Source organism: Neomonachus schauinslandi, chromosome 11, assembly GCF_002201575.2.
Source record: "Neomonachus schauinslandi chromosome 11, ASM220157v2, whole genome shotgun sequence".
Taxonomy (NCBI): domain Eukaryota; kingdom Metazoa; phylum Chordata; class Mammalia; order Carnivora; family Phocidae; genus Neomonachus; species Neomonachus schauinslandi.
The window spans coordinates 74,765,761-74,790,833 of record NC_058413.1 but is presented as its reverse complement, the minus strand read 5'-3'; the positions used below and the strand labels follow the sequence as shown (position 1 = coordinate 74,790,833).

The following is a 25,073-nucleotide window of genomic DNA, read 5'->3' as shown; positions in this document are numbered from 1 at the left end:
GATTGCCCCTAAGCCCCTCTTCTGTGGAAATTCTGGAGAGACTATTACTTACGATCAGTATTCTGAGGGAAGTCCATTTTTTGGTAGAAGCAGAGACAGAAACAGTGTAGAAATGGGAAAATGATGCCCCAAACGTGAGATCACCAGAACTTTCTTTTGGGAGTCAAATTCTGTGATAGCTGCCTTCGAAAAAAAATTTAGCAAATATGTGTTGAGGAATGATGTCCCAGCCCCATTTTAGGTGCCAAAATAGAGTAGCAATTAAGACAAGTTCTACGCTCTCCTGGAAAGTACTTTCTCATCAATAGCTTCCTTTTACCCTAGAAGGTAAGTGATAGAGCATCCTGAGTATGTCAGTTCTCTGAGTTAAATGCCAGGTTTTGTGTGCTGGCATATATGTGTGGGCAGTGTGGACAAATACCATAGTTGTCAGGTTCTCCAAACACTCAAGGGCCAAAGAACCTGACGGTGAGGCTTGTGGTGGCAGGACGAAGAATCCACTGAAACTAGGCCTAGTGTAATTCTTCACTCTACACAGAGCAACCAGTTCTAGGAGATCAAGTGTTTCCTTTCTTTGTGTATCCGTTCATTCTGGTTTCAGGAATCTGAACAGAAAGCACACGTAGCTTTCTTCATGCCTAACATATTTCCTTCACCTTGGACTTCTGTTACTTATTTTGTTAGCCATCTAAGCATTTTCCTCTTTTCTCAAAGGCATGCGGTCCTCTAGCAGCAGCTGAACTCTTTTTGTTCTGTTTTGCACTTTAGTTTTGAGCCCAGTCCAGCGATTTGTTACTTTGTTTTTCAGCGACCTCCTACCATTTTGAAGCTTCCTCCCCTCCCACCTTGACCTCGAACTCCAAATTTATGTCGCCGTGTCATTGTGGGGAACCTCTTGGTGAAAAGGATAAAGCTGAATTGGAGCTTCGTCGGGGGGATTTTCATAGCAACACTGACTCTTTATTATTAGCTGTGCACTCCAGGCTGCTAGAGCTCATATTTTGGCAGTGGACCATCAAACACCCTATTTTTAAGAGCCTTTAACTTAGTTGTAAACATGTGCTGGGACTGGGGCTCACTTTCTTTACTCATATTTACCAAGAGCAGTTTAACTGTTGAAAAGTTGTTATTAAAAAAAAAAAAAAAGCTCAGACTTCAGGACTATTTTTCCACTCATCTAACTCAAAACTATGCATGACCTAAAAAAAGAAAATTTGGCATTTAGTTGCTTAATTTGATGGTCCAGTCATACTGGTAATTGAGGGGGAGAAGAAATGGAACTGCTAGGTCATTTTACTTTGACAGATGCCCATCAAACACACATGGAGGGAATGATGGCTTCTACACATATTTACATGATTGACCAGAACAGCTCAAAGAGAAGCAGTCCAGTATGCTGAGGAAATTGTTTATGCCCTAAAAGTCTTCTATATTTAGAATAAAAGTGTTCTATAGACACATCTCCTGGGCACTCTACATTCTGGAGACTTTACTAGTTCCATTAGGAGAACATAAATAATATCCCAAACTCTCACTGGCTTGTAAATACAGAGATATATTCAGAAATTTGGTGAAGGGAAGACTATCACAAATATGTCTATTTCTTTTATCTCTGGGAGGAATTTAGGCAAGTGCCACAAAATACATATTAACCTTTTGAGGAGATGGTGACCTACAGGAGTTTCAAGAATTTAAATGTTCAAAAGGAGGGGTTGAACTTTGACATCTTCATCTTGTGATTTAAGATTCTAAAAGTTCCACTGTTCGGTCAGCTGAACAGAGCTGCTTTGGGGCTTTGGTGGTACTCTAAGTAGTACCCTCCATAATGACTCCCTTCTCTCAGCCTCCTGGTATGTCATCAGACCCTTGATTGTACCTCATTGTTAGTTTTGTAGTGGGGCATTAATTGACCGGTGACATTTGCCAATCAGGTATGACAACGAGTTAATTCCATTTCATCTCCCCCCTTGTTGAGCTGCAGTTATTCCATAGATACAACCTAACTTACAACAGCCATTTGATGGAAAAGCATCATGCTGTGAAATCATCTTGCCTAGTTTGCATGTCTCTTATCTCCCTAGGCCATTCCGAAAGCTCCCTGTGGCTTCTGTGGGATGAGCTGGTAATTCTTCCTGATGAATGTTCCTTTTGAGTGAGGTACCACTCTGGGCACTTGGCCGTATTCCGAAAAATCTCAGCTGGTTCTGTCTCAGGGCTGGCCTTCTATGTATGAGTTGTTATACGCTCATTGACTTCGTGGTGCTTATTCAATCCGAAACATACCTAATTGTTTTGTTTTATGGGTTATATTTCCTCCACTATTGAATGTGAGTTCCTAAAAATTTAAAATAGAATCAAAATTAATTTCATGTCAGCAGGAAGATTTTTTTTTCTAAAAAAATAGTAAGAATATTTCTTCCCTCCCTTGGGGGGTGGGGTGGATACTATTCCCTACCCTGGACCTTTTTCAGAATAAACAGAACTATAATTCTGCATCTGTGCCCTCCTGTAGTTACATGTGTGTGTAACTGTTCAGTGAGTAGCAAAGAAAAGGGGCAATAGTGCATCAGAAGAAAGAACACGTATTTATGTTTTCAGAACTTTCAGGAGAGAGAAGAATTTGCAGACTTGAGCTCTTAGAATTTCCTGTAAAAATTCTTATTACGGTTTTTGTTCAAAAGTTGGACGGTAATTGTATTATCTGTTGATGCATAACAAATTACCCCAAAACATAGCACTGAAAACCGTAAATTTTTCTTATCTCACAGTTTTTAAGGGTGGGGAATTCAGAAAGGTCCCTCAGGAGATTGCACTCAGTCATTGGCTGGGGCTGCGGTCACTTCAAGACTTGAGTAGGGATGGAGGATCTGCTTCTGAGTTCATTGACATGGTTGTTGGCAGCAGTCGGTTGGCTATTGGCCAGAGGCTTAGTTCCTTGTCACTTTGGCCTGTGCTTAGGCTGCCTATGTATTCTCAGGTCACAGCAGCTGGATTCCTCCAGAGACAGTGATCCAAGAGAGTGAGAACCAGTACATAAGCCACAGTCTTTCACAACCCAGTCTCAGAAACAACAAACCTTTGCTTCTGCCATACTCTGTTGACTTCATAGGCCAATCCTGACACAGTGTGGGAGGGGTAAGAACACCAGGGAGTAGGTATCATTGGGGGCCATCTTGGAGGCTATTGAACATATTAATGTATAAACACTGGCCAGTAGCCCAGGTTACTATGTCCCCTACTGTGATTTTGAGGAAGGTTATACCACTGACTATCCTAAAATTAGGCCATCCATTCATTTCACATGTATTTATTGTCAGCTACATACCAGGCACTGTTCCAGGCACTTAGGATACATCGGGGAGTAAAACAAAGATCCTCACCCTCATGAGTCTTATATTCTGTTTTATAGTTTGCTTTTCATGTAACAAATGCCGTGGGTCAGGGGGCCCACGTGATTAGGGTAAGTACATGGACTTCAAACCATTGTTTCACGTTGGCTTGCATTTGACCAACTTCAGCAGGAAACCGGGAGGGCTATTTTCCTTATCTGCAAGAATAAGGGGAGGCTTTTTAAAAGACTAGTAACAATACAATCTCTCCAGTGATTACATTCTTCTGTTAACTGTCTTAAATGATTACTTCTCTGTCTTTGATAGCTAAGTGAGGAAGTAAAGTCCATTACATAAGAATTAAGGGAAGTAAAGTCCATTACTTAAGAATTAAGGTTTGGGAGTCGACCCTCCTGGATTTGAGTCAGAACCCTCCTGCTTTCTCACTGTGTTACCTGGGCCTGTTGTGTGAATCCTCTGAGTCTCTGTATGACGGTGTGAACAGTAGCACGTATCTTGAAGTCGTAAACTGTAAATGACTGAAAGCACTTACCATGGGATTTGCTACATAGATACCATTCAGTTTTACCTGCCTTTTCTTCATTTCTGACGGCATCTGACCGGCCCTTACCAGAGATGCTCCCGGAAATGACCCCTCGTTCAACTCAAACTAAACTATCCGAGACAGATACGTAAAAGTGTTTTCAATATCTACCTGATGGTTTCCTACTAATGCTGTTCCTTTTGCAGTATTTTGCTAAGTCCTCTGTTGGACAGGGGTCTGGAGAGGAAAGACGCATGCGCTCTGGGGTTTCTGCCTTCATCGGTCAGTCCCAGGCACCTGAGCCAGAAAGGCCCATGATTTTCCTCAGCCCAGCACTGAGCAGGCAGCTGCTTCCTGCCAAGGGGGTGCCTGCCTTCCCGAGGCTGGGAAGCCTGTGGCCCCGCTCTCGGCTCCTCTCTCATCTTCCTTCCTGGAGTGGTACCATTAGAGAAATTGGTGGTGACGGTGTAGGGACGCTCGTACCACCAGCCCCAGAAAGAATATACAAACTGAGCCAGAGGTATGTTTTGGTGGGGGGCGGTGCAGTATATTTTTAGAGATACCTGGTAGTTTGGAGCTCTGTGTATTTTATATTATATATATACACACATTATATATATGTGTGTGTGTGTATATACATATATATACACACATATAAAAACATATATGTTTATGTATGTGTGTGTGTGTATATATATATATATAAATATATGATATGTTTGTATATATATATCTCCTCCTAATTTCCCTTTGCCTCCATTGGGCAGGAAGTGTGTGCATGGCTGACATATAATCCCTCAACTCATTGGAAGAAATGAACAAATGTGACCTATTTCCAGGGAGCCATGGGCTCTGAATTAGTTAAGAGGAAAAGCATTCTAAGGACACAAGGGTGGAGAGGGCTGGGGAGGAAGGCACAGATGCTTTGAAGACGAGCAGTCCTGAGTTTGAATCCTGGCCATAACATTGTTGGCTCTATGACCTCGAGGGATGGTATTTTTTTAAACGGATCTAAGCCCGTTCATAGAGAGGATGGAATGATATACCAGCCCGTGAGAAGCACATAGCACTTAGAACAATAAAAAAAACAAGCAAAAAAAGAAGGTCCCAGGAAACATTTCTTTTCCTCTCTGAACTCTTTAACAATTTCCTACCTTAATCAAGTTAACACATCACATTGTTTTTATTAAGAGAAGATATTTGCAGCTTCTGGAGCTTTGGTTCTCAAACATTACTGTATATAGTAGTCACTGGGGAGTGTGCTAAATTGCTGGGCTCCCCTGGCAGAAATTCAGGAGCTCTGGAGTTTGGGGATTTCTATAGAAGATCCTCAGGCCACATTTGGAGACACAGACTTGGGGGTAACTCCAAGTCTTGGAAAGTTTTGAAATCATCTTGGCTTAAACATTTTAGACATTTGTGGAGGTCAGATAGGAAACACAACCTTTGAGCTTTGAAGATACTGAACTGTAGGTGTTTCAGAACTCTGAGGGTACTCCCACGTGACTTCTGGGTGCTCTAGAAGGCACAAAAGCAGAGCTTTGCCAGGTTGCACCTTCCATTCTGTGGTAAATCTGCCGACTTCATGTGTGAACTGGCTGGAATAGTTTGCTCCTTTCCACAGGCACCATATCAGAACGCAAGCAAGGAACAGGACACCCAGGAATATGTGTGGAATGCAGGCCTGAGGCTGAAGGACAAGTAGAACCAGAGGGCTTGGGAAGATAATGAATGCCGAGACACTGGGGGCTTACCTGGGAAATGATGGTGACTGCCCACCGGGGTGCAGGGGGCTTGGAGCCCCAGCAGCAGACGGGCTGTCTAACTGACCTTCTGTGTCTGTTGGATTCATTTTTAATTCCATCTCAAGACGTAGCTTGAATCCCGTCTGGTCACTACCTTGGCCCAGGTCACTACCCCCTCGCCCCTCGACTGACGCAACAGCCGCCTACCCTGGCTCCCGTTTAGTACATGCCAAGTAGAACAGCAAATGTTGCCTTCTTACTATATAAAGTTGTTCACATCATACCCCTGCTTAAAACTGAAGTGGCCTCCCGTTGTGTTTAGAATCCGAACTCATTCATGTCTGTAAGTCCTTCCTTCACAGACTGTGTCCTGTTCCGCTTTTCAAGCCACCGTGCTCTTGCCTACTCTACTCCAGCCCCGTGTGGAGCACCCAGTTCCCTGCATGAATCAAGGTCTTTCCTCCCGAAGAGCCCTGTCTCGTGTTACTTCTCTAACTCGTCACCTGGCAGGCTCCTGCTTAATTTTTACATCTCAGCTTAAATGACAGCCTGACTAACTGCCTCTTCTAAAGAGGTTTCTCTTACTGTTTTCTTTACACTTACTACAATTTGCCCTGCCTTTATTTATTTACCTATTTTTTGCCCATCTTGGTCCCTCCTCCTCTTTAGAACAGAAATCCATTTTGCTCTCTTCCTCACCAGAGTACCCGTGGTACCCAGCCGAGCGTTTGCGCATACCGGTTGCTCATTGGTTGAGTGAACAAGTACCGTGACTTCCTGTGTTCCACAGGATAGGGTATGAAGAAGAAGTGTCAGGAATACCTGCTTATTTTCCAAACAGATTCATCCTTCTAGGACATGACGTGGAAGGAAATTGCAGGAGTGTGCAACTAGAGACTCACTCACCCAAACTGAAATTCAAGGAACCAGAGATCCTTTCATTCTGTTTCCCAGGCCTTCCCTTGCCTGGGTGACAGCCAGGCTGGGTCCATGTGCTAGAACACTGGTACTTCACAGTTTACGGATGCTTTCAGCTGCCTTCAGGGCTAACATATGTAACTGATGATCTGACTATGGGGAGGAAAGGAGTTCTGGAGCTGGGTTGTATGAAACTAAAGTTTGTGTCAACAGGACCATAGATTTTCTCACAGCCGGCCCCATAGTGCATGCTGACACTTAGGACAAGATGCACAGCCCAGCTCAGGGTGACAGGGAGGCTTTACGCTAGATGTCCTTAGGAACGGACCAGATTGCTCTCTTCTTTCTTGGGCCTCCTGGGTACCAGGAAGGAAGAGAGTGAGTCATTCTGACCTGTCAGAGTAGGTGAGTGAATGTCTACATGAAGATAAACCAAAAACATTAAAACTTTTTTATTTGTTTTTTTTTCAAGATTTTATTTATTTGTGTGAGAGAGAGACAGCACGAGCGGGGGCGGGGGGGGCGGTGTAGGGAGAGGGAGAAGCAGGCTCCCCACTGAGCAGGGAGGCCAACACGGGGCTCGATCCCAGGACCCTGGGATCATGACCTGAGCCGAAGCCAGGCACTCTAAAACTTTTTGATTTCAAAGGAACAAAATCTTAAAAGGGTATATGAAAGAACTAGAAGCATGGAAGCCATTCACAAGATCCTAGGTACAAGGCCTAGTTTAAATTTGAAGTTTGATTTGCCCATGACAAATAAAAGGTAGTTCTACTTTATAAAATAAAGAGTAAGCTTGTGGGAAATCTAATCCCAAGAGGTAGTAGGCTGAATGAAAATATAAGTGTGAATTAAATTAGGTGAAACATGAATATATTCATATAAACATATATATATTAGATGAAATATATAAATACATAAATAATCATAATGGGTTACTTAGGGAGTGTTTGGGGATATCATTTCCAGTCTTTGCAGTTTGTAACAAGGACAACCACGTTTTTCCAAGAACATCCCTTGGTACCATCTCGCCCCTTATCTTTTCAATAAATGTTTATTCAGCACCTTCTATACATATGGCACCAGGCCATGACCAGGGTCGGATGTTGCCAGTTTTCCCGGGGGGGGGGGGGCAAACCTGTCTGGTTGAGAATGTCCTTTATAATATACCTGGTAGGACTGAGGAAGGTGGCCCAGGTTGTCGAAAATAGGTTAGGGACCCCATACCATATATTCTGGAAGCTTCCTAGTGCCCCCTATGTACTCTGATCGAACTTCTAGAATTGGCACCTGTTGTTTTAAGTAGGACACATGTTTGGTCCTTTCAATTATGAATAAGAACCCAGTTTCTCCCTGGTTGCTGTGACACCTGTTCCAGCTCAGATTGCTGACTTGGTTTGTCCTCTGGCCTCTAGTCTGGACGTCGGGGGGCTGGGATGGAACCATGCCTGCCCCGGCCACTCCTCTGGCAACTTCCCCTTGTGGACCATACCGTGCCAAATATTTATTCTGGGTACAAAGTGGGTCTCCGTTATCTTCTCGACAGAATAATGCAAAGCTGACACGGGGCAAGAATTTGGGAGGCATCTTGGAAAAGGGAGAAAAAGGTTGAAATCATCTGCCCCGCTGCCCTGTTTCCTTGTGTTTTAGGTTATCGTAGCGGGAGTTGAAACAAAGAGAAGGTGGTGACAGTACTCCTGTGCGGAATGCTCAGCATGCCTCTTAGATACGGCTCTGGTCACCAACCCACGGGAAGGATGCTGTCATTGTCTGGGAGTGGGTGAGGCCTCAGGAAAAAATCTGTGGTATGAGGAAATGTTAAACAAACTGGTCTTGCTTTTATTAGGAAAGAGGGGGGATAGCAAGATGACATAAGGGGGGATAGCAAGATGACATAAAAATGATTCCAAACTACCACTCAGAGTTAAAGGTGTTGTCTTTGAAGTGATCCAGAAAGACTCCGTTTTGGGGCCTAGCGGGTCACACGCTCTAGCCAGCAGCTCTGTGGCTGGGTGGGGTACGAGGTCACCTTTGACTCCGTGCCCTTCTGTGGCATTCATTTTCATCTTTAAAGCTCGTCAGCTAGGGCAAAGCTGACCAAGATCTCCTCTGCAGAACTGGTCCCAGAAGACCTTAGAAAGTGTCCTTTCTTCATAAAGTTCTGCTTCAGTTTGCTTCAAGTTTTTCCCTTTGCTTTTTGTATCTCACACCTGCCCCCAAAGACCCCACTGTGGGAAGAAAACAAGCAAGTTAAAAAAAAAGAAAAAAAAGAAAAACTGGGTGAATTGCTGTGTGCTCCTAATCAGAGGACTTCAGAGCATGTTTTCAGGGTATACAGATCGCCTGATTCAGGCAGCAGAATCACCTGGAGTGTTTCATGAAATGCAGGTCCAAGGGTCCTGTCTCAGACCTTGAAAATCGACATTTCTGGCATAGGGCCCAAATACCTGCCTTTTCCATAACGTATGAGGGCCTGCATGAGGCCAGCTATTTTTACTGTCTTTTATTCACGAATGTATCCCAAACATCTAGATCACTTCCTAAAAACACCTGAGACAGGATGGGGCTCTGTAAATATTTATTGAATGAATGAATGCACCAAAGCCTAATAGGATCTGTTAGGGTTGCTTTTCAATTAAACAGTAGCAGAAACCATCGGCAGGAGAGAGGAGTCTTTATTGGGAGGAAGACAGACTTGAAAAGAGGAAGGAGAGAAGTCAGTTTGAAGAATGGGGCAATTTCTGAGAGGCTAGGCCTAGGTGGGGCAATGAAACAGAGACTTCGTGCCACAGAGCATTGGGCAGCACTTGACAGATGAGGAAAGAAGCTTGGAAAAAAGGGAAATGCAATGAGGCAGTGGTTAGAGCAATGGTTCTTAAACTTTAGTGAGCCCCCCAAATCCCCTGGGAGGCTTGCTAGCCCACTGAGCGCCGTCCCCCTCCATCCTGAGTCTGTGATTCAGCACGTCTGGGTGGGGCCTGAGGATTTGCATTTGTGACAGGCTTCCCAGGGGACACTGATGCTGCAGGAAATCTGCCTTGTGAACCACTTAAGAGTTAGATTGTTGCTTTCAGGAGTACGATGGTTTGGGGTATGAATCCTAGCTCTGCAGAGCCTTGTGAGCTGTGGGACCATGAGGGTTTATCTGGCCTCTGGATCTCAGTTTCCCTCACATGTAAAATAGGGATAATAACGATGATTAGGTGTTGCAACGCCTACTGAGTTGATTCATGTAAAATATTCAGCAAAGTGCTAACACATCCAAGCGCTTACTATCTTAAAAATTATGACTTTGGGGGCGCCTAGGTGGCGCGGTCGGTAAGCTCCTGACTCTTGGTTTCGGCTCAGGTCGTGATCTCAGGATCGTGAGATTGAGTCCCACGTCGGGCTCCCCACTCAGCGTGGAATCTGCTTGAGATTCTCTCTCCTTCTCCGCCTGCCCCTCCTGCTAGTGCTCTCTCTCTCTCTTTCTCTAAAACAAATAAATCAATCTTTTTAAAAAAAATTACTACTTTGTCCATTGCGACCTCTGTAACTCTTAGGGGGAAATGAAGCATCTAGTTGCTCTTCCAATGAAAGAAGAGCTAGGGCTTTGTAGAACCGGCATAATATTTAATAAGAGGATGGACTAGTTCAGATTCCAGTACGACAAAGCTGTTTATTTCTGTGCCACAGTATAGTGGTCAACTAGGTAAGATTAACTCCCGATAGGGAAGTGCCCAAAGGCTTATTTTTGCAGTTTGGCCTAACTGGAGACGGATGGTGGTGGGATAGATACACAGAAATGTGAACATACTTAATGTCACAGAGCTGAACACTTAAAAATGGTTAAAATGGTAAATTTATGTTATATGTATTTTACTACAATAAAAACAAATGTGGATGGCCCAAGTATTACTTTCGGCTCTCTCCCTGATGATCTCCTATAGGGAAATTCATTTTAGCGTGTAGTTTAGGAACTATTGTTCAAATGAGCCTCCTTAGCTTGAAGGGTGACTACATGCTGAAACACATATTGTCTGTCTTCTGGGGCGAGCTCTCAGGGCCTGCCATTGTCAGTGCATTCTCTACTAAATCAGTTTTAAAGATGAATCCAGTGATGTTTTAAGGTCCTAATGTTGAATTGCAATCACTTCTCATGCACAAAAACCCACATTTCTGGATTCTCATTGGGTAATTGAACAAGAAAATACCCTGGAGGACTTGGCCTAAAACAGCCTATCTTTTGCTTTGAACTTTTCATTTGTGAGATGATGAACTTGGTTGAAAATATAGGCCATTCCCTCATTCTAGTTACACAGGCCTTTATCTGGTGTCTGAGCCTTCTTTTGATGGTTATAATACTATACTGGCAAAGAAGGGTACCTTTGTTCTTAAAATCAAATACTATACCAATGGGGGGGGAAAAAGGCCTCCTAATAAAAAACATAAGAAGGATCTGGGGAAAATCATTTAGAGAAGCAAATGTAGACAACTTTCAATTGCCCAGCTCAAGTGAAACTCCACATCATAGAGGTGGTCCCCCTATTATAAGCAAGTTGGATTCCAGAAGCTTGTCAGTGGGCTGTGTATAAGGTGGCATGCATTTTCCTATAGCACCATCTCTATATGTAAGACTGTATTTTGCGCTCCAGCAAGGTACCTGGAAAATCAAGAAGAGATGTCTTTGCTGGACTCAGCCATGAGAGTCCTGTCCACCTTCCACAGTCTAGCTGTCTACTATTGTTGCCATCCCCATGGGAGGAATCTTGCAAGTTGTGTGTTCCTACCTCAGGGATGACCAACATTCAAGGTTGGAAATAGTCCAGAAATCACAATTTGATTTTATAAGACACTTTGCAGAACTATCTTAGATAATAAAGACTTCTGATGGCTTTCTAAAGAAGAATTAAAGTGTGTTGTGACTGTCTAGCTTCTTCTATTTCTTCTCACTCTTCAGCTTCTTCTTTTGTTTCGTTTATCATTCTCCTGCATGCCAGAAGTGGGTTTATATGATTTCTCAAACTCCTAGCCAACAGAAATAAACATATTGAAACACAGTAGGTAACTACTGAGACCTGGATGTGAGTTTCTAACCTTCCTCTTGCTGTGAACTCCCGAACAAATTACCTGACATCTCTGAGCTACAGTGTCCTTATATTAAAAATGGAATAATAACTCATAAAGGGTTACCATGATAATTAAATGAGATAATACATATGAAGTGCTTAGCCTAGTGCTTAGACATAGTTGGAATTCCATAAATGTTAGCCCCTATTATTGTTACCTGCTTCCCAGGCTCTTTTTTTTTTTTTTTTTTTTTTTTTTTTTTTTTTTTAAGATTTTTTATTTATTTATTTGAGAGAGAGAATGAGAGACAGAGAGCACGAGAGGGAAGAGGGCAGAGGGAGAAGCAGACCCCCTGCTGAGCAGGGAGCCCGATGCGGGACTCGATCCCGGGACTCCAGGATCATGACCTGAGCCGAAGGCAGTCGCTTAACCAACTGAGCCACCCAGGCGCCCCCAGGCTCTTTATTGTTATTTTTCTGGCTATAGTTAATGCACTCATCTGCATTTGCATAAATGATACTGAAAAATGTGTGTCCTAAGCATTCCATGCACTTGCACAGCAAGTTATAGTTTATAAAGCAATTTCTTGTTTGATCCTTACGACAACCCTGTGGAATCCAAAGAGCTGGAGATATTTCTTCTTTTCACACATGTGGGAAAGGGGTAGTGGCTTGGTCTGGATTGGCTTTGGCAGACCAAAGAGTCAAACCAGAGTCAAGACTCTTTAGGTCAGTGCTTTCTGTTATGTAGGAGAAAGGATCTTAGAATTATTGATTCCATAGTATTGCCAACCTAAGGACTAGGGAGAAAAGACTGACGTGTCTCTTGCTTTAATCATTTGCTTTTTAGAAAACATATCCAAGAAGCCATGCTTTATGAAGAGAGTTAGAATGTTTATTTTTCTTCCATGTACTAAAATTTTTCGGCTCATGTGCAGCAATGTGGTAACTTGAAAGCTCTTTCCAGGGATTTCGTGCTTCTGACAGTTTCAGGTCAGGTTCACATGGGGGTGGAATTTGACATACTCTAGTCATTCCCAAGGGAATAATGGGGTTGACGAGATGGTGGACATCCTGAGGAATTCTTAAGCAAAATGAACTTAATAGGTTGTTTTAATATTTTTTATCGCTTTTAAGTGACTCTGACTTTCCACATCCCGATTTCTAGATGAGTTTTTTTTTTTTTTTTAAAGATTTTATTTATTTGCGCGAGAGAGAATGAGAGACAGAGAGCATGAGAAGGAGGAAGTCAGAGGGAGAAGCAGACTCCCCGCCGAGCAGGGAGCTCGATGCGGGACTCGATCCAGGGACTCCAGGATCATGACCTGAGCCGAAGGCAGTCGCTTAACCAACTGAGCCACCCAGGCGCCCTCTAGATGAGTTTTAAAAGAAAAACAAAAAAACCTTCAAACTTCTGGCACAACAATAGTAGTTTTGGCGATTTTCTCTGGATTTGCATATCTCCTTTGCATATCGATTCTCTATATATCTATAGTAGAATTTCCTTTTTGACATAATCACGGCATAAGCTGAACCCTTGTTATGACTTCTTGGCTCCACATGTGACAATAGTTTTTAAAAGAGCAAGAAGCAAGTGTTCTCCCTATTTGTGTTAATAGCAATTTTGGGGCCTTAAGGGTCTTGAAAATCATCCAATTGGGAGGTAAAATGTCATCATACTTAAGGCTTTGGGCATTGGAATCCAAGCTCTCCCATTTATTAACTGAACAAATTGAGGGAAATGATTTCCTTCTAAGGCTTTAATTCCCCTCTCGATGAAATGGTGACGTGCTAGAACCTGCCTAACAGGGCTGGTGTGAGGATTAAGTGAGAAGAAGGCATAGTGATGGTGCTCAGTGGTGGGCAGACACCGTCCTCCAGACACCCATCCTCCAGCTCATCTCAGTAATCTAGATACTGGGTCAGATGCAGCTATTTGTACAGATTCCGTGGTTGTAGGTGAGAACAAACCACTCATAATTATGAGCAGAATACTGTCCAATAAACTTGAATCATGCAGTTACGGAGTCTTTCTACAAAACCACATCTATAGGGTTAAACCAAAGGGCAGTTTGAAACTTTGGCCTCTGAGTGTGAATGCATTGTCAAGCATTTCACAGTAAAATACAATAGCATTCCAGATCTCAGTATGATGTCAGACACAATGGATTACTCATTTCAGTGGGAGTTCATTCTCTCTGAAAACCCAAAAACATTCATCTAGAAATTTCAAGACATACTGATGAAGACATTGCCAGCTAACTCCACCAGGGACACTTGGTTCTATTTCTTTCTCCCTTAGCTCTATATTTTACTGAACTTAACCAACGAATTTTTTTGTTGTTGTTCTATTTTATCTTTTATGTTGCAGCATTTTTACATTTGGACAGGAGTACACAGGATGGAAAACAGCACATGTGTTCACTGTTTGTAAATGAAAGATTCATTCATTCAACAAATATTTGCTCAATAGTTATTGTTCCAAGACACCGGGTTCAGTACATGATCGCTGACTTCAAGGACTTTAGATTCTAAAAGGGAGACGGAGTAAAAACAAGCAAACATATCAAAAGATACTATAGTAGCAAGTAATTGTTGACCACAGAGCCCAGTTTTCTTTCGAGTTAAGCTGAGACATAAAGCCGTAGGAATCAGCCATGGAAATCATTTTGGAAAGTACATTCTGGAGTGATAGAACACCTCCGATCCATACCTCAATACTTCATGTCTATGGTTAGGTTTCTTGCTGATAAAAATTACAACATAGGGCACCTGGGTGGCTCAGATGGTTAAGCGTCTGCCTTCGGCTCAGGTCATGATCCCAGGGTCCTGGGATGGAGCCCCGCATCGGGCTCCCTGTTCCTTGGGAGCCTGCTTCTCTCTCTCTCTCTCTCTCTGTCTCTCATGAATAAATAAAAAATAAAATCTTTAAAAAAAAATTACAACATAAATAGATTGTGGAGTTTGGAAATGATTGGATAATAGGGAATAAAACATAATTGAGTATGTACTAAGTAAAAAGCTGATACCGGAATTTATAGCAATACCATAATTATTTAAATTGTCACTAGAATAGATTTTGTGGGCTAGCATTTAAACACACAGAGAGTCTTGAGTGACACAGCAGTCGCCCATATGTATGTAAAAAAGACTTCAGCTACATCTCAGAATTCTGCTGTTTAGCAAATCACTTCATTTTGTTTTCATTTTGTTTTCATTTTGTTTCCCTCCTGGTTTAGGATATCACTGAAATATCTTGGTGTAATTACTTCCATACTTTGTCATTAGTATTTTATATTTTTTTATTTCATGAACTAACCCTCCAAATTGTAGCTGTGCTGAAATGAAGCTTCCTCTGAAATTTTGATTCTTATTCTGAGGTACCGGCGGGGGGGGGGTCCCCAATGTAATCTATAGCACTGTATAAGGTTTGAGCGTAGAATTATAAAGTCCTCTGTGAGCATGTGTATTCTTTACCGTAATTCAGAGCGGAACAATCAGCATTCAGAAGCACGCGAAGCTAGGACTCTCTTCCTTGCTCCCTCCCACCCCCCCAATAAAGTGATCCCCACCCATGAGTCCTAGACCATTCATCCCTTGCGTTTGGTATTCGTTCTGCTCCTGAACTCTCATGGGCCGTCCGTGGATTGAAAATCAAATTAATACACAAGGAGAGATTATCGTTGCGGGGGATTTGTGGGAGCCCAGACACTTTTTATGAGAAGAGACTGTCACCCCCAAGGATGTTATTTGAATCTGAAAAGAGGTGGTTATAAAGGAAGTGGCTCTGCTTTAATCTGCTGTGGGGAGTAGCCAGCCCGCTCTACAGCTAGGCGGCCTTCCCGTAGGAGCAGAATGAGCATTCGCTGGAGAAAGCAGCTGAGGTTGGAAAACAGTTGCAGTTTTGCAGTTTCAGGAATGTGTGGGAGCTGCAGCTTTAAGATGGCATTTCCCCCCCCTCGCTGCTGTGGAGAGAGCCCGGGCTAACGTGAATGGGGGTTTTGTATGAAGGTTGCGGGTGAGGCAGAGCCACTTGGTAATCAGGGCAACAAGGCACATTAATCCTTAAGGAATATACTTTACATACAGCCTCTCTCTTTTCTCTTAAAGCGAAAGCATAAGTAAAACTTCCCTGTGCTCCCGTAGTTACCCTGCCTTTGATCTCATTTGAAGTTCAGCGCTGAAGGCAACTTGATCTCGGACACTATCTCCTTTCATAGATGATAATTAGCCCAGTTCTAGAAGGCCGGCTGCAATGATATCTTTCGCTGTTAGAAAGGGGACGGGGAGCAGGGATTGGAGCAATTGTTTGCTGTGTTGATGACTGTGTTGTTGCCATGGGAAAGCTCAAGACTTCAGGAGAGTTTGTGTTTTGTTGGGCGAGGTGCCAAGCTGTGGTGACTTATTACAACCGCGCGAGTGAGCTGTACAGAGCAGTATCCCGGGTAGCAATTCAAAGGGCAGGAGCGCTTTAATCAGGGAGAGATAGAGCGCTGAGTATCCACATTATGCTTTATTTCAACTTGGAACTGATAAACAAACCCAACATTTTAGGAGTCTCTGGGTTTGGTCTTTTCACTTTGGAGGAAAAACAAGTCAATTCTTCCCGCCCACCCCAGCTAAAAGGCAAAACAGAAATGCTTCTGCTTTACATATAAAGACCCCTTGTAAAGAATGGAGTGTTCTCAAATAACAGCTCTGCGCACAAAGGCGAGTTCATCTTGACTCAGCCTCAAGAAGGGCAAACTGTACAGGGTAACTTGATTTGGTGTGAAGAAAAAAACCAAAAAACCGGGGGAGGAGATTGGGAGAGTTGCTTCTAAATTCAGATTCCAGACACTGCTTTGCCTCACTTCTCCGAGAGATTCAGCCATTTGTGCCCCCAATCCCATGCCTAGCACAGCACTTGGCCCAGCCTCGATGTTTAGTCATTGTCTAGCCATACTGAAGACAAGGAGTTTTCCTTGGGGTTGGAGGAAAAGTTGCTATATAGATCCATAGAAAGGAAAACTCTGGAGCTTTGTGAATGATTTTGGCCTTTCAGGTCACAAAAGACTGGCCACAGCCCCTCTTCCTGCCAGTAGTCAACATAGCCCTGATTCTTTAGGAAGATGCCAAGTCTCCTTTTCTTTTTGTGCTGTGTAGACATTGCTCAGAAGTTCCCTTGGTGCCAAGTCTTTTGAAGCCTCTTGATCCATTCCAGAGAACTCTTGGAAGAAGAGAGAACAACTTCACAATTTCCATTTTTAGCCTAAAACAGATGTCAACATGTTAACTCTTCTTCATTTGGTATTGTGGGCCTGGGCCTGTGTAGGGATCCCAGAAGCACAATGAAGCGCCCCATGTTTTCCGGATAGATTTTCAGTGACAGACTTGTGAGAAATACATGTGTTGCAGATCGGTGAGGCAGCTGTGTCTTATGGCATAACGGGAAGCCAGGTAGTTTTCTTATTTTAAAATATTGGAGTACAAGTTGCGTGTGATACATTTTAAATATTCATTTTCTGGTTTTGTTTTTTTTTTTTAAGATTAAAGTTAGCTTTATTAGGTGGACGAATAAAGAAAACATAAGATTTTAGTAGAAGATGATTTGTCTTCTCAGCACACTTTTTTTTTAATATCCATTTTCCAGGATTGTTTTATCTTTTGGAAACACTTTTCAGAGTGCTTATACTTGTGTTTGTTACTTTGTAGTTTTATTTGGTTGCCAGATTGGCTATTTATTTTCACCCAGTTTGACCTTAAAGAGACATACTTTACGTAGAGGCAGATGTTTTCATCTGCCTTTATTTTCAGTTACTGTATTTCCAAGTTCTGGTAACATTCAGAATAGTTTATCATATAAGCTGTGGACATTTTTCTAATATAGAAGCAAATTTTCTTTGTGTACCAGATGGCTCAAATAGTAACTTACAGATATCTAGGCCTTTGGGAATTAGGGAATTGATGCGACTTTCCCCCCAGAGGTTTTCCATATAGTACAGTTTCATATGTATGTTAATAAGGATACATCCTGTATCATCATCATCATCATCATGGACTTTTAAATAGACTTTATTTTTTTTGTCTTTTAAACTGCTTTATTAAGTTCACAATATATAATGAACATCTTGCCATGCAATAGGGTAAAACTCCCTTGCTGACAGAATCTTATATTTTGAGTCAAAATACAACATTCAATTAGAAGCTGGTCATAGGAGACCCACAAGAGACATGTAACACCAAAAGGTTTACAACAAAGGTACATTGAGAACATTAAGTTTAGGAAGCAGGTGTGTCTTCCTGTTACCCTCAGGGAAAGCGTCGAGATTCAAGGCATAAGGCAAAACTCATCATGATGGTCATGGTGAGGAGGGTCAGTGCTAACTGCCTGCAGACTATGACTGAATTGCTTTTCCCTCAGCTTTTCCATCAGCTGTCTCATCTCGTCCCTAGTCCTTTCCATATTCTCCTCTCTCCTCCTTGCCTGTGGTTCTCTAAGCCTCTGAATCATGTCCTACCTATACTGCAGGATGGGCTGCCTAACACGGAACCGCCTACGATTTACTCGAGGCACACAATATTCACCAGCTTCCAAAGGGAGGGCCAAGGGCTCTCCTTTATTAGCAGCTTGCTCCTTTTCATCCTTTTTTTTCATTTTCCTGTTTGGCATTCTCCACGTTGAGATTTTTTACTGCTGTTCCTCTTTGGACGCCATTGCTCCTGGGCCTATCCTCGCAGTCTCCTCCTCCTCCCGATTCTCCCCGAAGAGGGCGCCCCCCCCCCCCCCCCCCCCGGGGACTTAGACCTGCACACCTGCTTCCCCTCCGCTTCGGACTCTTTGGGGCCGCCTGTGGCCTGCACGCCCTCAGGACCACCGGGAGCCGGCACCAAGAGGCAAGTGAGTGCAGGCCGGTTCTTAGACTTTATTTTTTTAATTAATTTATTTTTTTAAAGATTTTATTTATTTATTTGAGAGAGAGAGAATGAGAGAGAGAGAGAGAGCACATGAGAGGTGGGAGGGTCAGAGGGAGAAGCAGACTCCCTGCCGAGCAGGGAGCCCGATGCGGGACTCGATCCCGGGACTCCAGGATCATGACCTGAGCCGAAGGCAGTCGCTTAACCAACTGAGCCACCCAGGCGCCCAGACTTTATTTTTTAAAGCACTTTTTAGGTTCACTGCAAAATTGAGGGGAAGGTAGAGGGATTTCCCAAATGCTGTCTGACAGCACACATGTGTGGCCTTCCCTACCATCAACATCCCTACCAGAATGGTAAATTTGTTACAATTAATGAACCTACATTGACACCTCATTAATCACCCAGGGTCCATAGTTTACATTATTTGGGTGCACTCTGGGTGTTATACATTTTATGGCTTTTGACATATAATGACATATGTCCCTCATTATAGTGTCATGCAGAATGGTTTCACTGTCCTAAAAATCCTCTGTGCTCCACCTGTTCATCCTTCTCTCTTTCCTAACTCCTGGCAACCACTGATTTTTTTTTATAGTCTTCATAGTTTGGCCTTTCCCTTATTATTTTAGAACGCAATATCTTTAATTTTAAAATATTTCACTAAAATTTGAAAGTTGCTTAAAAATGGATGAGTGGTTTAAAAAAAAAAAAAACCTCAGAACCCTGTTTTTGCATTAAGGATTTGTTACAAATAGACTAATTCCTTCACCAAAAGGGAGAATTCCTCGACCTAATAATATATCTGAACACTATTCTAAGTCAAAGGAATTACAGCTTTCTGGGACTTTGGAATTTTCAAAAAGTGATTGAGTCAGTAGCTCCTTGAATAGAAGCATAAAGAACATAACACATAAGAGCATAACATGACACAGATGCATTTAGCCTTTTCTTTTTCAATGACTCCTTCATCCGGGGATGACTGTAGTGTAGTCTCATTGTGATCGGGGCTGTGTTTTTGGAGAACTACAGCAGTTAGCTATTCAGGTTTCCATAGCTCCTCTGTCTTTTCCAAGAAGAGTTTTTATGAACACATTAATTACTCACAGATCTATAAAAGGTTATTAGGGAAATTAGGGCCAATAGGAAGCATTAAAAACTTTTGAAGTGGATGCCATAAAATGTAAAAGGATGATCTGGATTTAAAGCAAGTCTTGGTGCCACATCTCAGTACTGGATGGATGGAGGAGGAGATATTTCTCTCTTTTCTAAATTCATCTCAGCCCATATCCCACTCTGTGTTTGGACTACGGCAGTACTTCCAAACTGGCCTCTTACCCCTTCACAAATCCTCTACCCTCTCAGCAGTTAAATATCTAAAAAGAACTCCTTTTTTATTAAGTCCTTACTTAAATGACACCTTTAGCCTAGAAAAAATTCTAAGCTTCCTAACTGATCCTGAATTTTGTGGACCCCAGAGTCAGGAGGATTCTAGGCTTGTTACTGGAAATATAACTGTGGTAGAAACCAGCCAGACTTTTCATTCTGAGGGGTGAGAGAGTGGAAACCAGCCAGACTTTTCATTCTGAGGGGTGAGAGAGTGAACCCTTTCTCCATGGCCCAACAGAGCCAGAATCCCCTCCTCAGAATGGGACTCTGTGATCAAGGAAGGCTCGGAACTGACTTGCAAGAATTAGGGTGGAAGAAGCTTTCACAGATTCAAAGGACTGGACTGGGTGGGTCCAATGAGGATCAGAGGACCTGGACTGGGGAAAGACGGGCACACATTGATGGGGACCAAGGACCATTTGGGTACTGGCACCCACTTCCTTGCACATAGTCATTGCACAGGAAGAATTTGCCGTGGGATTGGCTGAACACAGCGGCAATTCTTATGCTTTTTTTTTTTTTTTTTTTACTTTCTCAGATACCTAGGTCAGAATTTAAGTGGGACAGGAAAGGTGTCAGCTCTAGATCAGAGCCTATGACAAACCCAGGAGTCATAGAAAAGAACCCTGCCCTTCTGCAGGTGCCCACAAGGGCAGCTTGGGCAGTATGTTTCTTGTATTAGTATATACTTGTTTCAGCACTCATGGGAAACTGGTTCCTACTGGCTCCTTGCTCTATGGTCCATTCCTTAGGAGGAAATTGCTATTTTACTATAGAAATCACTATAATTCAAGCAAGATTAGCAAAGGAAACAGCATCAGTTGGGCTTAATTTTGACACTGGAGTAATTTCTATATTGGTAAATTATGTGATACTTATGTAAAAGTTAAAGAATATACCACTCTTTGTGGAAATAATTCAGGATGCCTGAGTAGAAATTATTACCTTTCCTAGAGAATGTGTGAATCATATGCTCTATCATTTCAAGGAAAGTATAGAAAACATTGGCTGAAAAATGTCAAAACTACATTGATGGTCGACATTGACTGGAAGTGTGATAAAAATGGGTCCTTGAATTCATTATAAATTGGCAGAGCCCTTTTAGAAAGCATTTTGGCAATATCTTTCAAGAGCCATAATAATATCTGTGCCCTTTGACTCGGTAATTTCACTTCTGGGACTCTCTCAGAGGAAAGAATCCAAAATATGGAAAAAGCGATATGCATGAAAATAATCATCGTAGGATTGTTCATAATAATAATAAAAACCATCAGAAACACCCCTGTGTACAACAGGAACCAAAGTTAGTGACTCTTACCTATGTAAAAATATGAATATAAAAAAACCTGGGGAGTAATACATATAAATCATAATGGAAGTGTTAAGATGGTGTGTATTCATATATATTTTTGGGTTGTAAGCAACAGACACAGACTCTGGCTAGCTTAACCAACAAAATAATTTATTAGAAGGACGTGGGGTTGTTTGTAGAATGCACAGAAAGTCTGAAAAACCAAACTGTGGGAAGGGAAGGAATCAGGGCAGCTCTGAGGCTCCAGGTAGCAGGAACCAGAAAATCTTGTCTGTAGGGTACCTCCTCAGAGGACAGTCAGCTCCACCTGGCTTCTGGTCGTTGTCCCCAGCCTCCAGCGAATGAGAATTTCTTTGGTCAGTCTTGGATCACATACCCACTCGGTGACAGGAGGAGAGGGCACCATGATCAACTCTCCCACCCAGAGCGGACACAGAAGGAAGGGTGGTCTCCCTGGGCAAATTAGGGAGTTGACATATACAAATAAGAGAGAATAGATGCCTAGGAGGCCAGTAGAGCAGATACATAATACATAGTGGGGTTTTCTTCTCTTCTCTATATAATATGAATTCTCTTACATTTTTAAGTCCATGAATATTAATCAACATAATGTATGTCTGAGAAAGTCAATATGGATAGAGATAGAAACATTTCCCATTATATTATTGCAAATACTGACCGTATGAAGCAGCACAGATAGCTGGAAACAAACCCGTGTCTTTAACAGTGAGCTAAGTAGCAGTTTCTTAGTATCTTAATAAATGGAAATACCTGATGGGGCTTTGATGAGGAATAAATGAAGTAGCATATGAGAAAGGACTCTGCACAATGGCTAGCACATGCAATAAAAGTGCATATTAAACTCAAATAAAGGCTAAAAGGCGTAAAGAATGAGGTCGCAATAACTCTTCAATGTTTATGTTGTAGCCAAAAAGCAACGGCTAAGTTATATATAGTGGCAGGTGATAATGATTGTAAAATGTGTGAATTATGGTTCATTTTAGATTTTCTTTGCCAGTGCTATTAATTTGTGTAAGTAAAAGTGTCAACACCTGAATGTATTATCTGAGTATGAGTCCAAGAAGCACAGTTCACGAAGGAGCTGATTAATTTGCCTAGGTTTGGATTTATTAGGATGCCGTCGATCATGACATATATACTTTAATTTAGAACAGTTAAAGGATGTACCATATCAGATAGGAATCTGTTAGTATATATAAACTGCAGTGAAAAGCTCCAAGAAATGTAGTATTTGTTTTTGTCAATTAGTCATGGGCCATCCCCATGGGAGCAAAGTAGTCATTCTGTGTTTACCACATATCCATGGACGATTGGCTTGATCAGGGTCTGGGTGTGAGCTAGTTCTCCGCTGGAGTTTGAACGACTGATCTAGTCTAAATGGGGTTACTGACAGACAGGGCTAGGACTAGAGTGAGGCAAGAGAGCCATGTAGGGTGCACTCGTTCTCAAGCCAGGCACTCATTGAGTGTGAGTGGCTTACATCCTGTGCCTCATGCTAGTCCTGGGCCTGGTGGCAGAAAAGTTGGCATGTACCTCGATGCAGAATTTTTAATTTCTGGGAAAAGGAATCTATGTTAGACTAATAGCTCTATGTGTGTGCGTGTACAATTTTTGCTTGTCAGATGTATAATACACGGATCCTCACAATACCCGGGATCCTCAGTCAAATGGTATTAAAATCTTTTGTACCAAAGGATTGGTTCAGAAGCTAGTTATAATAAAACATACTTAACTAGTAGTTATAGTAAAACATACTTAACTATTAAAATGTCCGTATTACCCACGGCAATCTACAGATTCAGTGCAATCCCTATCAAAATTCCAATGGCATTTTTCACAGAAATAGAACAAACAGTCCTAAAATTTGTGTGGAACCACAAAAGATCCTGAATAGCCAAAGCAATCTTGAGAAAGAAGAACAAGGTAGAGGCATAACACTCCCTGATTTCCGACTATACTACAAAGCTGTAGTAGTCAAAACAGTGGGGGTATTGGCATGAACACAAACATATAGACTAGTGGAGCAGAATAGAGAACCCAGAAATAAACCCATGCATCTATGGTCAATTAATTTATGACAAAGGAAGCAAGAATATACAATGGAGAAAGGACAGTGCCTTTAAAAAATGGTGTTGGGTAAACTGGAGAGCGATATGTAAAAGAATGAAATTAGACTAATACCTTATACCATGCACAAAAATTAACTCAAAATAGATTAAAGACTTGAATATAAGACCTGAAACTATAAAACTTCTGAAAGAAAACATAGGTGGTGAGCTCACTGGCGTCCATCTTGGCAGTGATTTTTTTGGATCTGACTCCAAAAGCAAAGGGCAACAAAATAAACAAATGGGACTACATCAAACTAAAAAGCTTCTGCACAGCAAAGGAAACCATCAACAAAATGAAAAGGCAACCTACTGAATGGAAGAAAATATTTGTAAATCGTATCTCTGAGAAGGGTTAATATCTAAAATATATTTAAAAAAAAAAACACCTCACAACTCAGTAACAAAAAAAACAAACAATCCAACTTTAAAAATGGGCAGACAGGGCGCCTGGGTGGCTCAGTTGGTTAAGCGACTGCCTTCGGCTCAGGTCATGATCCTGGAGTCCCGGGATCGAGTCCCGCATCAGGCTCCCTGCTCGGCAGGGTGTCTGCTTCTCCCTCTGACCCTCCTCCCTCTCATGCTCTCTGTCTCTCCTTCTCTCTCTCTCAAATAAATAAATAAAATCTTTAAAAAAAAAAAATGGGCAGACATTTCTCCAGAAAAGACATAAGATGGCCAACAGACACATGGAAAGATGTTCAACATTACTAATCATGAGGGAAATGCAAATCAAAAGCACAATGAGATATCACCTCACACTTGTCAGAATGAATCTTATCAAAAAGAGAAATAGCAAGTGTTGGCAAAGATGTGGGGAAAAGGGAACCCTCATGCCCTATTGGTGGGGATATAAATTGGTGTGGCCACTATGGGAAACAGTACGGAGATTCCTCAGAAAATTAAAAATAAAACTACCACATGATCCAGCAATTCTATTTCTAGGTATTTATCTGAAGAAAATGAAAACACTAATTCAAAAAGATATATGCACTGCTACATTTATTGCAGCATTATTTTCTATAGCTGAGATATGACAGCAACCTACCTGTGTGTCTATCAATGGATGAATGGCTAAAGAAAATGTGGTATGCTTATACAATAGAATATTACTCAGCCACAAAGAAGAATGAAGTCTTGCTATTTGTGACATTTTACCCCTTGAGGGTAAAATAAGTCAGAGAAAGACAAATACTGTATGATTTCATGTATATGTGGAATCTTAAAAACAAAACAAATGAACAAACAAAATGAATAGATACAGAGAACAGACTGGATGTTGCCAGAGGTGAGGGGGATTGCAGGGTGGGTGAGGGGTGTCAAGAGGTACAAACTTCCAGTTATAAAATAAGTCATAAGCATATAATATATAGCATGGTGACTATAGTTAAAGTATTATATTCCAAGTTTGAAAGTTGCTAAGAGTAAATCTTAAAAGTTCTCATTAGGAAAAAAAAAATTTAACATTTATTATATGCTGACTGTGAGCCAGGAGTGAAACTAAGCATTTTACATTTAATCCTCAAAATAAGTCTATGAGGTAACTATTTCTATTATAAAGACGGGGAAATGGAGGCATAGCAGTTTAATAATATGACCAAGATCCCAGGATCAGTAGCAGATCTAGGACCTAACTCTGGGGTCTGTCTCCAAAGTCTATGCTCTCAAACACAGGGTTCTGCTGCCGTCATCCTGGCCTTTTACCCAGTTATTCTCACCACCACCCCCCCCTCCCCCCCCCCCCCCCCCCCCCCCCCCCCCC

The 25,073-nt window shown here is 42.0% G+C and overlaps 1 protein-coding gene and 1 pseudogene across 1 annotated transcript in view; one reads left to right on the top strand and one right to left on the bottom strand.

The window, feature by feature from the left end:
* The window catches only part of MAML2 (mastermind like transcriptional coactivator 2), a 336,388-nt gene that overhangs the window by 15,210 nt on the left and 296,105 nt on the right, over nucleotides 1–25,073 (top strand). The window lies entirely within an intron of this gene.
* LOC110571001 overlaps nucleotides 17,895–25,073 on the bottom strand; it is an 8,174-nt pseudogene continuing 995 nt past the window's right edge.